At 30.1% G+C, this 15,192-nt stretch overlaps 1 long non-coding RNA gene across 1 annotated transcript; it reads left to right on the top strand.

Annotated features, from left to right (window-relative positions):
* The first annotated feature begins 3,059 nt into the window (after positions 1 to 3,059).
* LOC108193195 (uncharacterized) lies at positions 3,060 to 6,186 on the top strand. Its single transcript, XR_001801117.2, has 3 exons — positions 3,060 to 3,156; positions 4,966 to 5,138; positions 5,902 to 6,186. It is a non-coding gene; the product is annotated as an uncharacterized LOC108193195 (long non-coding RNA).
* Positions 6,187 to 15,192: the final 9,006 nt, after the last annotated feature.

Here is a 15,192-nt window from a genome sequence, read left to right as displayed (position 1 = left end):
ATGATTTTGAGAGGAAGTTCCATAGCTCTAGTGTTTCCAAAGAATTTTGATTATTTCATTGTTTCTAAACCTTCTCATGCTCATTTTGCTGATTACTCTGTCATTTTGAATAATGTTTTAACTTCATCAGTTGAGCCTTCTTGCTATGAAGATGCTAGACATGATCCTCAATGGATTGTTGCTATGCATGCAGAATTAAAGGCTTTGGAAGCCAATCACACATGGGATTTGATCTCTTTGCCACCTGGACAACATGCTATTAGTTGTAAATAGGTTTTCAAAACCAAATACAATCCAGATGGAACTGTAGAAAGATGTAAGGCAAGGTTAGTTGCCAGAGGTGATAAGCAGATAAAAGGCAGGTATTTTAAGCACACTTTAATTCTTGTTGTTAAGTTTACAACTATCAGAACTCTTATTGTTATAGCAACTTGTTCTGGTTGGTTTTTAAAGCAAGTTGATATCAATAATGCATTTTTGCATGGCTTTCTTATTAAAGAAATTTACATGTATCCACCACCTGGTTATTTCAAGGCTGCACCTAGTATGGTTTGTAAATTGAGAAGGTCTTTGTATGGCCTTAGACAAGATTTAAGGGAATGGAACAAAGAGTTATCGAAATTTCTTATTAGCCAACATTTTGTGGAATCTTCTCAGGATTATTCCCTTTTTACCAAACATTTGGTAAATCTTTCATAGCCATTGTAGTTTATGTGGATGATCTTTTTGTCACGGGAAATGATTTGGATGCTACTAATGCTATCAAGGCTTTTTTGCATCAGAAAAGTACTATAAAAGATGTTGGTGATCTTAAGTACTTTTTGGGAGTTGAAGTGCTCAGAATTGCTTTTGGTATTCATTTGAACCAGAGAAAGTACATCCTTGATTTGCTTGCTGCAGCTCATCTTTCTGATTGCAATCTTGCAGATTTTCTGTTATCAAAAGGTTTGCATTTGAGCACAAATGATGTGCCAAAATTGCCCGATCCAGAAAAATACAGAAGGATTATAGGAAAGTTACTATATCTGAATCTCACAAGACCAGACATTTCTTATGATGTTCAGCAATTGTCTCAATTTCTTGAGGCTCCTGCACAGCCTCATTATGATGGTGAATTACATGTTTTGAAATATTTGAAGGGGAGCTTGAATGTTGGTCTCTTTTACACGGATGATTCACCTTTTCATCTCACAACATATTCAGATGTTGACTGGGGAACTACAAAATCCTTGTCTGGTTATGCAGTCTTCTTAGATTCTTCCTTAATCTCTTTTTTTGTCACAATATACTTTCTCGTATAACGAATTGTATCAGAATACAAGAACTGCTGCCAGGAGTTCCTTTCGTTCAAGAAAGTTTACCATTTAACCCTCGGACATGCAAAGATGACCGAGGACACTTAGACAATAAAGTTTTAATGTTCGCTAAGAAAACACCCATAGAGGTTCTGCTACCATCCTTTCTTCCACTCACATACCCTGAAAAAATACAACAAAATAAAAGAACATAATAAGTTCATACATACAATAATAAAATTCTTAAAAATGATATAATGGAAAAAGTCAAACAAACTCATAATTTAGAAAAAGATATGAAAATAATATAACTCTAAAAAATTGGGAAAATAAAATGAAAATATATGTAAAACAAAACAAAAAAATCTACACCAAAGAGACAATGAGATTTTAGATACCTAAGAAAATAATATAATCTAAAATATAAATCCCATCTAAAAATAATTGATGGATATAATAATAAATATTTAAAATATAAATAAGAAAATAAAACAAAAATTAAAAACATGGCTAAGATATATCTATTCAAATAAATGACAAAAATCTTGTCATGAAACAAAATTTTAGCTCAAAATCATTATCAACACAGTATATATTTGGTATACACCAATAAAACATACAGTCATTAATGGCGCAATTGTAACAACTCGGGTTTTTCGGCAATTATTTATTAGTTTGGTATTAATTTTCTAAAAGAGGAATAAAATTTTATATTTTATTCTAATTTATTGGTTTTCAAAAATGATTTTATGAGTTACTGCAATTATGTGAATTAATATATTTTACGTGCAAAATGTGAATTGGTGCAATTATTTGGATTAATTGTGGTAACTGTTATATGTGTACTTTATTGTTTATTTTGTTCGAGCCGGTAGATTAGAAACTCGATTTATTTTATTATTTTAATAAATCGAGTCTGTCTTTTTATTTTAAATCAAACAGTATTTATTTATACCCAAAAATTTTATCCAATAAAAATTATCAAAATATTCCAATTTTGATATTTTTATATTTCTGCGGGTTCCAAAAGTATTCGATAGTTTTGCAAATGAATATTTTTATTATTTTTAAATTAGTGAGAACTTCAGTAATTAATTGTAAAATTAGAGGGTGTCTAAAAATTATTTTTTTTGCACATTCGCTATATTTCGGATTTTTAAAGATTTTAGGAAATTTTACTTTTTGTTTTCGAAAATGTTTTAAAGCCCCAAAATTTAATAAAATGATTAAAGTAGCATTTTTTCTCAAACTGGGGGCTACACGTTTTAAAAATGAGCTTATTGCACTTTGTAACCCCACACTTTGGCTGATTAGCAAATCAGACCCCACACTTTGAAACGTGACAGTTAGTAACCCGAAGTTTCATTTAGCTTTCGGTTTGTAACCCTGGCCCAAACATCCGTTAAAAACAACTGTTAGTTTGAGAGGTAACAGTGTGTATTTTTAAAATTTTAAAATAAATACATATTTTAAAAATTATTTGTAATTTAATATATATTGTTGTGTGTGTTCAGAAATAATTTCCAAATATGATACATAAATTTTGAAGGGTCACGTGGAGTAAAGTAGCTGTTAGAAACTTTACCTCTCAAACAGTTAAAGTTAACGGCTGTTTTTAACGGATGTGTGGGCCAGGGTTACAAACCGAAAGCTAAATGAAATTTAGGGTTACAAACTGTCACGTTTCAAAGTGTGGGGTCTGATTTGCTAATCAGCCAAAGTGTGTGGTTACAAAGTGCAGTAAGCTCTTTAAAAATATAAATATACAGTTTCTTTCCTTTCGATTAACAAACAAAACACACGAGCAATAGAATTGGGGGTTAGGTATTTTTCAGCAGGCGATTTCAAGCGAGTAACCAAGGTGATCACTCGCTGATTCTTTTAAACTTCTTGTATATATGTTCTTGTGCGTGTAGTTGTGTGTATTCATAGATATTGATACATGCTTGCTTGCGATAGTTGTTGGTTTGGAGCTTGTAATCAGTACAGGCGGTGGTTTGTTTGGCCGCCGGCAGAGGTGGGTAGATGTGTGGTAGCAAGGTAAGGGAGTAATAAGGTGAGGTTGGGTTAAGGTGAGGTTGGGTGGCTGGTTCGATGAAAACAAGGGAAGGGTAGTGCAATTACAGGTGGGGGATATAGGCTGTGATTGGGGTGTGTGATTTGATGAGTTTGAGGAGTATAAAAGTGATCAGATAGAGCTATTGCAGAGGGCTGCTGGAGATTGTGTGCGTGTGTCCTGCTGTGTGCGTGGTGTGTGTATAACTGCCCTGTACAGGTGTACTGTTTTGTGTGTGTAAACAAAGCAGGGGGTTGCGGAGAGGCTGCTGGCCATAGAGTACGTGGTTGTGATGTGTGTACTGGTGTGTACAACAGCCTATAGGTATGTCTTGTCGCTTCTGTGTGTGTTCTAGTAGGCTGCATGATTGATTCGTGTGTAAGTGTAAACAGTCCGGGTAGGTTTGTCGGAGTTGTTAGCAGGGCACGTGCGAGTGTTAATCGAAAATGAATAAGAAGGCTGATTTAAGGCTATTGATTAGGCAGTCTATGGGACTGGTGTGATGGAAACTGATAGAGGAGGGTTGGACAAAGGAGAGAGTGTATGGGATTGAAATATGAGGGGATGTAGGTAGTCTACCGGACTAAAGCAATAGCTCGGGACAAGGACTACCGAAGGTTGTGCAGCGGGAAAGCTATAATATAGGGAATGGAAGTGAAAGGTGTGGTTTGGTATGTTGCCTAATAGAGGAGAGTGGCAATAATATATAGTATTATAATTGATGCTAATGTGTGACATTGTGATTACTTGGTAATTTTAGGATATCGAATATTGATATCTATTTGTATTATTCTTTATTATTTTTATTACCTTTACGGGTATTAATAATAGTAAATAATAATATTAATAATATAAATAAGCGAGATCTTAAATAGTTAAAATGTTGTGCCTACTAATACATGATTGTCGCGTGTAGAATTGAAGTGCTATGCTTATCTAATTCAACTTGCAATTATGAATCGAATAGTATGCTAATGTAGTGGGTATAAAAATAAGAATTTTGCTAGTTGTTTTACTTGAATTCTTTGATTATCTGGAGATATTTATATGTGTTAGAGAAAGATGACAACTAATATTTAAAATATTGCAAGTCTATTATTTGATTAAAATGGTATAGATTATATGCATTGTTTTAGGGACTTGCATCTAGAATTAGATTTCAAATAGTGTTTTAATTGAAATATGTGGATATTGGTTGCGAGGTGATTTAATGGATTATCATGGTGTCTTAGTTGATGTCAGTCATTAACTTTTAATTTATTTGATTTAAAAGTTGATTAGTTGGTTGTTGGTATTAGTTTAAAAACAGGTGGATAGTCCAATAAACAGAGGATATGCTGCCGAATTTTCTTTAGAAATCAAGTGTATGCTGTCTATGAATAGATATTTGATAGTTAGTAGCATTATATTATATCTGGATGGAATGTATGTTTCTTGATTATATTATATCTGGAGTATGTGTATATATATATATATATATATATATATATATATATATATATATTTCTATTTACTATATATGGATATGCGAAGGGTAGTTAGTTGTGAATTCTAATAGCATTTAGAAGTAATTAGTTTCGTCTGATCCGACGATTGAAGTATTGTCTTGTACAGAGTCGACCGGGATGTTCAGAATTAGTTGAATCGTATCGTGGAGCGAGGCTGTCATAAACCAATAAAGTGAAGCTGCGCTATGGATACTCTATTAAGTCTGTAAGAGAGTAAGCAGAAGGGAACAGTTCAGTAGATAGTACTATTAGAAATCTGAGTTAGACACCGGAGTTAAGGCAAGTGTTCCTATTCAACTTTTATATTTAAAAGCAAGTATTTTTGTTTTCCTCTTGTGGATAAAAGCAAGTTCCCGGTTTCTTCTATTTATTCAAGAAAAATTTTGAGACTTTTTGGAATTCTTTATTGTCAAATGTATTTCATGGTTTACCTTCTCCTTGTGGCAATTGGTTATTTTGTTCAATATTCTCTTGATATTACATCTTTTAAGAATGTTGAGCATAGCCAACTATATATGATTTCAAACTTGGTTAACAGTGAAATGTGGTATACAGAGTATTACTCTGCAGGTTTTGATTTAAAAAGGTTGGATGCCTTTTGGGTTTGGTAACATGAAAATGGTGTTAAAAGACTTCTAATATAGAAGTATTATTTATAAACTGTTAACCAATCGGAATTCATTTGCTGGACCGTGGTGCCGGTCATGAGTTACATGTTACATTATTTAAGGCCAATGTGTGCCTTGGGCCTCTTTGTTTTTGGGACAGGTAGCCCGGTGCTTGATGCTCAGCTGATCACCGTGTCAGCACAACGCACCGTAAGCGAATGATTTTTCACAGAATAGTTTTGAATAATTATATTCTCTTGTAATTGCCATACTTTTATAGAATTATAACTGTTGTTCTCCATTGTTGAGAATAACTGGCAAGTTACATACAAAATCTGATATATTTCATTCTCCTTTTATTTATTACAATTGTTCTTTTTATATGCTTGCTGAGCATTATTGCTCACCCTTGCTATTCCTTTTAACCCTTTCAGCTAGGGATTAAGATGATTCGTTTGTCAAGCTGCGCGTAGGAGTAAGTAATGCTAGGCGAGATTGCCAGGGAGATGTTTAAAAGAATAGCTCCGGTTAGAACTATTCTATTTCAGTTTAGTTGTATGATAGATTTATTTATTGGTTATCAGTTATTCTTCTTATCGAGGTTTAGCTGATAATGTAGTTTAAGTTGTAATGAGATTTATTAGTTTTGATTTCAGATTTCAGTGTTGTAACCTATTAGCGATCCTGTTTTTAGGGGGTCAAAGTGATTTTGATTTAAATCCCTTGTAAAATGTCCAGATATTTTAAATATCTGTTTTATCTTCTTCCGCAAATACAAGTATTAAATTATTTTTCTTTTAGTGGCACCAAATCCAGACCCCCGGATTTGAGGGATGTCACAGCAATAATACCTCATTAAGGCACGATAAAGCCATCTTTATGGCCCCCGTGAATAATGAAATTCATGTACAATAATTAAAGCTATCAATTAATCTTTAATGAGGAAACAAAAATTCAAATCATATCATTAAGAGAAAAGTCAAACTCAACATATAAATGAATTTAAAAAAGTCAACTTACCATTCAAAAAATAACTAAAATTATGATCTATTTAAACCAAACAATATTCAAAATTACAAAACTAAAACCAAAAACAAGCAATAAAATTAGTTAATCAGAATAATCTAATTACACCACGCCCACTAATTAAGTCACCATCTCCGCCACCGCCACCACCACCCAAGAATGGCAAACATTTATCATGAACACTAGCGAAACAAAGAATAAAAAAAGATATAGAACACATAAAAAAATAACTGATCATATAATACAAGATTAAAAACACATATCCAAAACTCCTCAAAATCGGACTAAAACGGATGAAAAAGATGAGGTAGGATACAAACTAATCCATACAAAAATAGATTTAAGCCCACAATTATACCGAATCATGAAAAATGAAATATGAATCAACTCACAATCATATATACCATAAATCAATGAAAAATCACATAATCATGTAATTTTATATTTTGGAAAGATCACACCTGTTTTCCTTTTCCTTGAGTCTTGATTCCGGAGCAGAGTGGCGTGATCCTTCCATATGAATGAAAAGCATGAGAGGATTATTGACAAATCATCTCCTACTTTACCCGAACAATTCTACCTAAGGGGAGGAAAGTAAGCGAAGAACTAGTGTTCCTGTTCGATCTGAATTTTCCACCACCGGATCAACCCAAAACCTCATCTTTGTGTTCGGCTTTTGTTGTTGGCGCGATCTCCAGACTGAGAGAGCACTGCAGATATCAAACAAATGCCACCGACAGTCGGAGCTGGTGCCGGAGACTGGCCGGAAGTCTTTGAAAAGATGAAAATTGGCTGATTGTTTGTTTGAGAGCGTGTGAGTGTAAACAAAGGGAGTATTTCTTCTTTCACATGTTATTCTTTTCTAATTTAATGTCTAACCACTCAAATTATCCATCTCGCTTGCCACTATCCCTCTTGTTATTGTAACTCGAATATATGTTATTCTTCCTTAATCTCTTGGAAGACTAAGAAATAGAAAATTATGTACAAGAGTAGTGCTGAGTCTGAATATCGTAGCATGAGCTATATTACTTCTAAGTTGATTTGGCTTGAAGGACTTCATCAAGATTTGCATATTCCGATTCCATTACCAATTAATCTTTACTGTGATAATATTCTGCTCCGCACATTGCAGAAAACCAAATTTTTCAATAAAGAACAAAACACCTGAAAATTTATTGTCATTTTATTCGAGAGTATGTTGATTCTCAGTTCATTCAGATTAGTCACATCAGTACTTTCCTTCAACTTGCTGTTATTTTGACTAAACCAGTGGATACTGCTCATTATAAATTCCTTATTGTCAAGCTTGGTTCATTATAAATTCCTTATTGTCAAGCTTGGTTTGCAGTTTGATCATCCATAGTGATTCAATTTTGGGGGTATTAAACTGATATGTAAATATTGTAAATAGTTTTGATATTGCCTGTCAAGTTAGTTAGTTAGTTACGTACATTCTCCATTTTGTTAGCTTTCATTTCCTACTTTATATATAAACATTTCATCTCTGGCGATACAAGCAGTTTTAGTTTTTCATTTCATTGTTAGACAGAAAAAGCAAAATATGCTTCTTCTTATCATACAAAAATAAAAACTCAAACTCTAAATTGTTGTGTCTTGTTCGTTGGTTTCGTGTCGGTTTCATGTCGTGTATTAAATTATCATTTCTACATAAGAGATCGGATCGTACGAAAATAGTCCACGAAACAATTCATCTTCAACATTCATTAATAAATCAAAATAATGATCAAAAATTAAATTTTATTTCAAAAATAGAAAAATAGTTATAAGAAAACACAATTTTTCAGATACTCAAAAACAATTTAGAAATTTTTGATCCCGGCCTCCTGGCGGTTGCCTCTTTCCCCGCTCCGGGCCGCACCTGATTAATAATTATATTTATATAACATATATATTTATTTATAATATTAAATTATTTGTAATATTCTATAATATATATAATTTATAATTTATAATTTGGAGAATGTTTCCTAATATATAGTATTTTAATATTTATATAATTATTTATATTAATATAATTTTACATCATCAGATATAAAAAATACACTTTCGCTGTCCAGCTCAGTGCTCATTTATTCAAAATCAGGAATGTACTTTTTATTCACTCACGTAGAATAAGATACTTTTTTTTGTCCCGTTAAATTATATGTATTTCAAAATTTTACTAAAATATAGAAATATATGAACATAATTAATATTTAACTTATATACGTGTATATTTAATAATTTTCAGATAATCAAAATAAAAAAAAAAACAACAAAGACACATGGTTGACAGTAGCTATGAGATATGAAATTACGCACACATGTGTACGTGTTATTGTTGGCCCATGCAAGTGAGACTAAATATTTATATATTTTTTTCAATTTTTTTTATTCTTGAGGGGAGTGATTTATCTATTCCGATTTGTCTTTAGATATTTGTATATCGAGAAGTATATCTTCTAACTCATATAAAATGAAATGTAAAACGACTAAACGGTGATGGACCGATGGCATAGCTGTTATACTACTCCCTATCGTTTTTTTATAAGTCACTTTTGACTTCGTCATGTACTTTTAGGTAAATTGATCGGCTAATAAAAATTATTGATTTTAATTGATTTTTTTTGTAAATTGAAATTTTGATTATATATTTTTATTCAACAAAAAAAATTTAAAAAATAATATTTTTTACTACCCAATCAAATAACTAAAAAATGTGTGTCAAAAAATCAAACGTTATATATTAAAAAAACAGAAATATTGATTTTTTGTGAATTAAAATTTTGGTTATATATTTTTATTCAACAAAAGAAAATTTAAAATACAATATACCCAGTCAAATAACTAAAAAATGTATGTCAAAAAATCAAACGTTATGTATTACTGTAAAAAAACAGATGGAGTATATTATTCGATCTATATTAAATCAATCGTACTACTACTCTGTCTCATAGACCATAGTATAGTATCTATATAGTCGGTTTGACCGGATAAAATAGGGATGTACTGTCTGTGTATCTATCGGAACTTGGCACGCAATTAATACATTCATACCGCACCTTATTCTGTTAAGATTAATATTGTTTTTAACATATATTGAATTTTTATTCATTAAAATTAGTTTCGATTATATTATCCTTTTATTATATGATTCAAAAAGAATAGTTACTTTTCAAAATTTAAGCAACTATTATTCTTACCCAAGCTAGGTATTAGTTTTGACTTATATAGCTCATGTGATTTTCAAATTTTATGCGACTATTACTCGTATATATTTTAGTGTTAATTTAGAGTCTATTTCAAAATTTTAAATTAATAAACTAGCATAAAAGCCCGTGCGAGGCACGGGGCTCTAGTTTTTGCTGTATTTTAAATAATATTCATATGTCATTATATTGTTCTTGTACGGACCTTGAGTTTGTATTATGTTTTAAATAATATCCGTGTGTCATCATATTGTTTCGAGCGTAACTATTACGTTTTACTTTTTGACAAAATATGTAAACATGAAAAATGTAATATATGTAAGCTAATAGCATTAATAAAAATAATAAGTACTATTCCCTCCATTCCATTTTATATGACCCTTATTCTTTTTTGAGACATCTCTAAAATAATGAACTTACTATACTTACTATTTTTAAACACTACTTATCACTATTACACACAATACTTCTCTATTTTATACTCTTTTATATTAAATAAACACTATTACACTCACTACTTACCATCACTATCTCAAATCTATTATTAAATTTTGATATATTCCACCACTTTACCCACTTTCCAACTAAATTTCCTCTTTTTTACTACTTTTTTCTTAATCTCCGTGAAAGTCAAATATGGTCACCTAAAATAGGACGAAGGGAGTATATTTTTAAAATAAATTATAGATCAAAAACTACATTTGAACTGATATTTCTATATTCAAATTCGTTAGGATATAGAGACCATCATCATATTATCAATGTTCAAAATTATATTCGAAATTAATACTGAAATTTTAAATTTTAAATATATTATACCTCATTAAAAGAATCTGTAATTTATTGTTGAAATTATTAAATTATTTCAACTAATATACCATGATTTTGATAAAAACCAATTTTTGATATGTGAATTACGATATCCTAAATCATGATTAAATGAAGATGTGTGGTCCGCGTTGCCCTACATTTATTTCTTCTTTTTTGAGCGTACGTTTGCATAATTATTAAAGTGATACATGATGGAGCAGATCATCAACACATTCTTTTTAGCATATGTTGCACACATTTTGTATAAATAAAAATTGAAACATGTGTTGTACGTAAAAAGACATGTACCTTATTTTATTATAAAAGTATCAATTGAACTACTAACCATATAATTGCACCCCAAAAATTTCTGACACCTTTGATGTGTCTTATCCTTTTATTTTTCATATCAATTATATAGTACTTCAATGTATTATATTTTTATTTTTAATTTAAAAATATTTGATGAATATTACTTTGATACAGTATGTTATAACATTATCTCGTTATAAAATTTTAATTTTCTATAATTAGTTTTTTGAGCTTGTCTATTAAGACTTTTAATGATTTTTCATGTAATCGTTATAAAACAGATCTCAAACAAATGATTTTATGGAATTTCAAATAGCAAAAAGAGAGTAGATATGAGTTAGGCATCATGAAGTTCATAAAACCATAAAATATTTAGTTCAATTAGTCGTGTAGTTACTTTTTTAGCTTTGTGCAAACTCACATTTTTAATATTTTGATACTCGTATTTATTAGGAGTGATCAATGTGGCATATCATGTTCAATTGTTAAATATCAAGTTATATATTCGATATTTTGAATCATGAAAAAACTATTCTTGTTCTAGTCCCGTTTAACCAGATATTAGTTTCACCGTATCGCATCAGATTATCCGGTTCAGAATTAATTATATTTTATTAGTTTAATTTGTAAATGATTAATTTAACTGTAGTTTGAATCATTTTATTTAACTGGTATGTTATATATTGGATGATGGCATATTAAAAATTATAGTTTTAAGACTTTAATATATATAACTTATTTCTCTGCGTTATTTTATTTAACAAAGTAAAATTTATAACTCAAATCTTTTTAGTAGTTCTCGTAAACGCGTTTTATTATTATGTGGTTGACTTTTGATTAACAATATAATATTTCCTTAAATTCACCTTCATATCACAAGTTATAGTATTTCAAATACATATATCATCAAAATTATATCATTTAGATATATTTTCCGACACCAAATTTGATGTATTGTCACTATCCTTATATCTATAATTTTTTTAAAAAAAGATTTAGTTACACATCAAATTCTGAATTCATAAGTTTAAAATAAAAAAATATTCTACATAGGAATATTCTTTCAGTCACCTTATTTCGTGTTCTCCAAAATATTGTAATCTCTTTGTAAATTGCCTTTTATAATAAAAGAAATTAATATGACATAGCCCATGTTGAAAGCCCATCAATTTTTCCTTTCAAAGATGCTCGCTTAAACCTCAGTTTTTGTACTTATTTCTCACATTCATGACTTAAAATTTCTATAATATTGTATCGGTGCTCGTTTAAACTATTAAGTTAGATTTGAATTCGAATACGAATTATATCTATTTTTTGAAATCCGAATCATGGCACGAACCCGATTATTCATATTTTTTTTTAATTTTAAATTTATTTATGTAAATAATTAATTTATAGATATTAATCTATCATGTAAACAATATATGAGACTTAACTGAAATAATAACTCATCTCAAATAAATAAGATATTGAGACGAATATAAATACAAAAGTTTTAAAGTATGTGATTAATGCTTTTGAGTAATAAACTAATTGTTTGCGTAGCTCAAGTGGTTTGAGTGATGTGTTTGTATTGGAGAGATCCCGAGTTCGAGCCTCATGAATAACATTTTTTTTTTATATATATGAGAAGATGTTAGGTTCGGAGTTAGGCTCAGGTTCGGAGCTAGGTAATTTATTTGCTCAGGAGGGATGCTTGACACGAACCTGTTGGGCTACTATATATATAAGTAGATTATAATTTATATTAATTTATCAAGATATCCCAAAAAATTAGTGAAATACTAGGGTGGGAGAAAAGGATCAAATATCATTTAAAGTAATGCTACGTTCAATTTTATTTTTAGAAAATGACAAGGCTGACAGATGATTGATCTATTATTAGTAGTGTGTTGGAACCGATTATACATTATCAACTAGATGTAAAAATAATAATTTTAAACACTTTTTGGAGTGTCTGTATTTTCTTATTACTTATTAATGACAAATGTTCCAACGATTTTATTTTTGAAAAAACACTATATCGTACTGCATTTAAGTCTAAAAAATCTTACAAAATGTTACACGAGCTGGTGTTTTGAAGCACCGAGTGAAGCGCGGAAATTTTTGTATTTAGATTATTTTGATTGGCTCCTACTTAATAATGATGGATTCCCTGCATATACACCAACCACACCAATAAAAATGATCCAAATTCAAAAATTTTCCCGCTTAGAGCATCTCCAACCATCTAAAACCCTTAGCTAAAAAGTGATATGACATACCTAAAATAAAAAAATTTAGCCAACAGCTCCAAAAACCCAACTCCAACCATGCTTAGCTGTTGTCTATAAATTTAATCAACCTCCTATGGATGACTAAATTTGTCGAACCTCTACAGGTCTGTAAGAAAATCTGTAGAAAGATTGTACATCATTTATTACCATAATGAACTGATATATTCTATTTTAACAATTTAAAATATTAATAACATACTATTTTTAAATTATATCCAACCAATATAGCTAGTACCATTGAAGCAAAATGTCTTACAGATTCAGCAAATTTTACATAATACCTTACAGGTCCAATTTAGCCAACGATTATAGTCAACGTCGTTGGAGATGCTCTTAGCATGTGCTCATGGCACAGTAGACAAACCGTTTTAATTAACATGTCCGGGGCATGCACACATATATAATATAATAAACGCATTTCTATGCAAAGTAGTACATCATCAAAATAAAATATAATTACGCAGTCTTGTATTAAGGTGATTAAAAAAATTAAAAAGCTCTTGTTATGAGATCTCGAATACCCAACTCTCATCCCATGTTGCTTTGGAGGGATTTGGTGTTTTGTTTAGCTTTTCCAAAAAGAAGAGCCAATGCCAGCCCATGAAATAATCAATATTAAATTGAAATAGTATTCATTTTCACACCAGCTTATGTGTCCATTTGCTATTAGGCTGCATCTTGTCACTAAAATTCTTACAAATATCTTATTAATTTAAGAATCATGAGTGGTAGGTCTATGGTGGTGTTTGGTTGCCCAGTATAAGTCGACTTTTGGGCTTATAAGTTATAAGTACTTATTTGTACCGTTTGTGTAAAAAGTTAAGAAGCACTTAAAAGAAGTTAGGATTGCTAGCTTTTGTTTCAGGACTTCTGCTTATTTCCCAAACAGTTTAATCACTTATAAGTCTTAACTTGCTTCTGACTTCTACTTCACTTTTTTATTTTAAGCAAAAAGCACTTATTTTAAACTCAGTCAAACGGCCCCTATATTTTATCGTTTTCTTCTTAGAATTACTCACCTCTGCATTGTTGATTGGACCATAAATTTTTGATACAAACATTATGTATAAAAATTTCATTCACTTACATATATATAATAAAATAGGAGCTGAGAATTGAAAATAAAAAATTTAAAAGAATTATGGGAAAAAAAGATTAATATATGAAATAAGAGTAATTAAATATGAGTAAATTTAAATTTTTATGATAAAAATTTTAGCGAATCAAAAAAATTTATGAGGAAAAATTAGTGAATTGTGATTAAAAGTGGACAATTAAAAAAAATCATAGAAATTTTCTCCCACCACCCCCCTACTTAGTGTGCAATTTTCATTCCGTGCCTGGTTATTTTTATTTCTTTTCATCAAGGTGAATGCAAGCTCAGATGTAATAATATATTTGCATGCTCCTTTTATCTTTTTATAAGTTGTTTTTACAATAATTTTAATAATAAATATTTAACTTTTACCAAAAAATTTGGTTATAAACTAAAGGACTTTCTGGTGTGTCCGACGAGTAGACATTATATTTAGATAGAGAATTTTGTGTATGTAAGAGGACAATAATATTAATGAAAGGAATTAAAACCAAAAAAAAATTATGACATTCACTAAAAAATGAGTATTAAGGAGACACATTAGAAAAGTCCATCATAACAATAATAAGAACCGTACATTGTTGAGCTTGGGCGGGCAAGATAATTAAGATAAAATATAATTTAATGGATAAATATGATAAAATAGATTAAATGATGGAATTAACTAATTATTAATTTTTAATGTATAAAATGAGATGCAATTGAATTTTTATTATAAATTTTAATAATATATTATTGATGAATATTCTATAAAGAATTGTATAAAAATGGGGGAACCAACCCTAATGAATTAAACAAGTATCTTGCAGAATCAACCCAATCAATGCAAATCATTACTGGACCTGTTAAGGCTTAACCATGGAAAAGATTGTTAAATTAAAGTTTTCATTATTTAAAGCTTAGGTCTTGGTGATTGCAAGTCCCAAGGCCAACTAATAATGACATGAGAGAAATGGAATGATGGATTGACAGTCCATCAACAGCAAGCATATT

The sequence above is a fragment of the Daucus carota genome, chromosome 7 (assembly GCF_001625215.2).
Source record: "Daucus carota subsp. sativus chromosome 7, DH1 v3.0, whole genome shotgun sequence".
NCBI classification, from domain to species: Eukaryota; Viridiplantae; Streptophyta; class Magnoliopsida; order Apiales; family Apiaceae; genus Daucus; species Daucus carota.
This window is presented reverse-complemented; position numbering and strand designations above follow the sequence as displayed.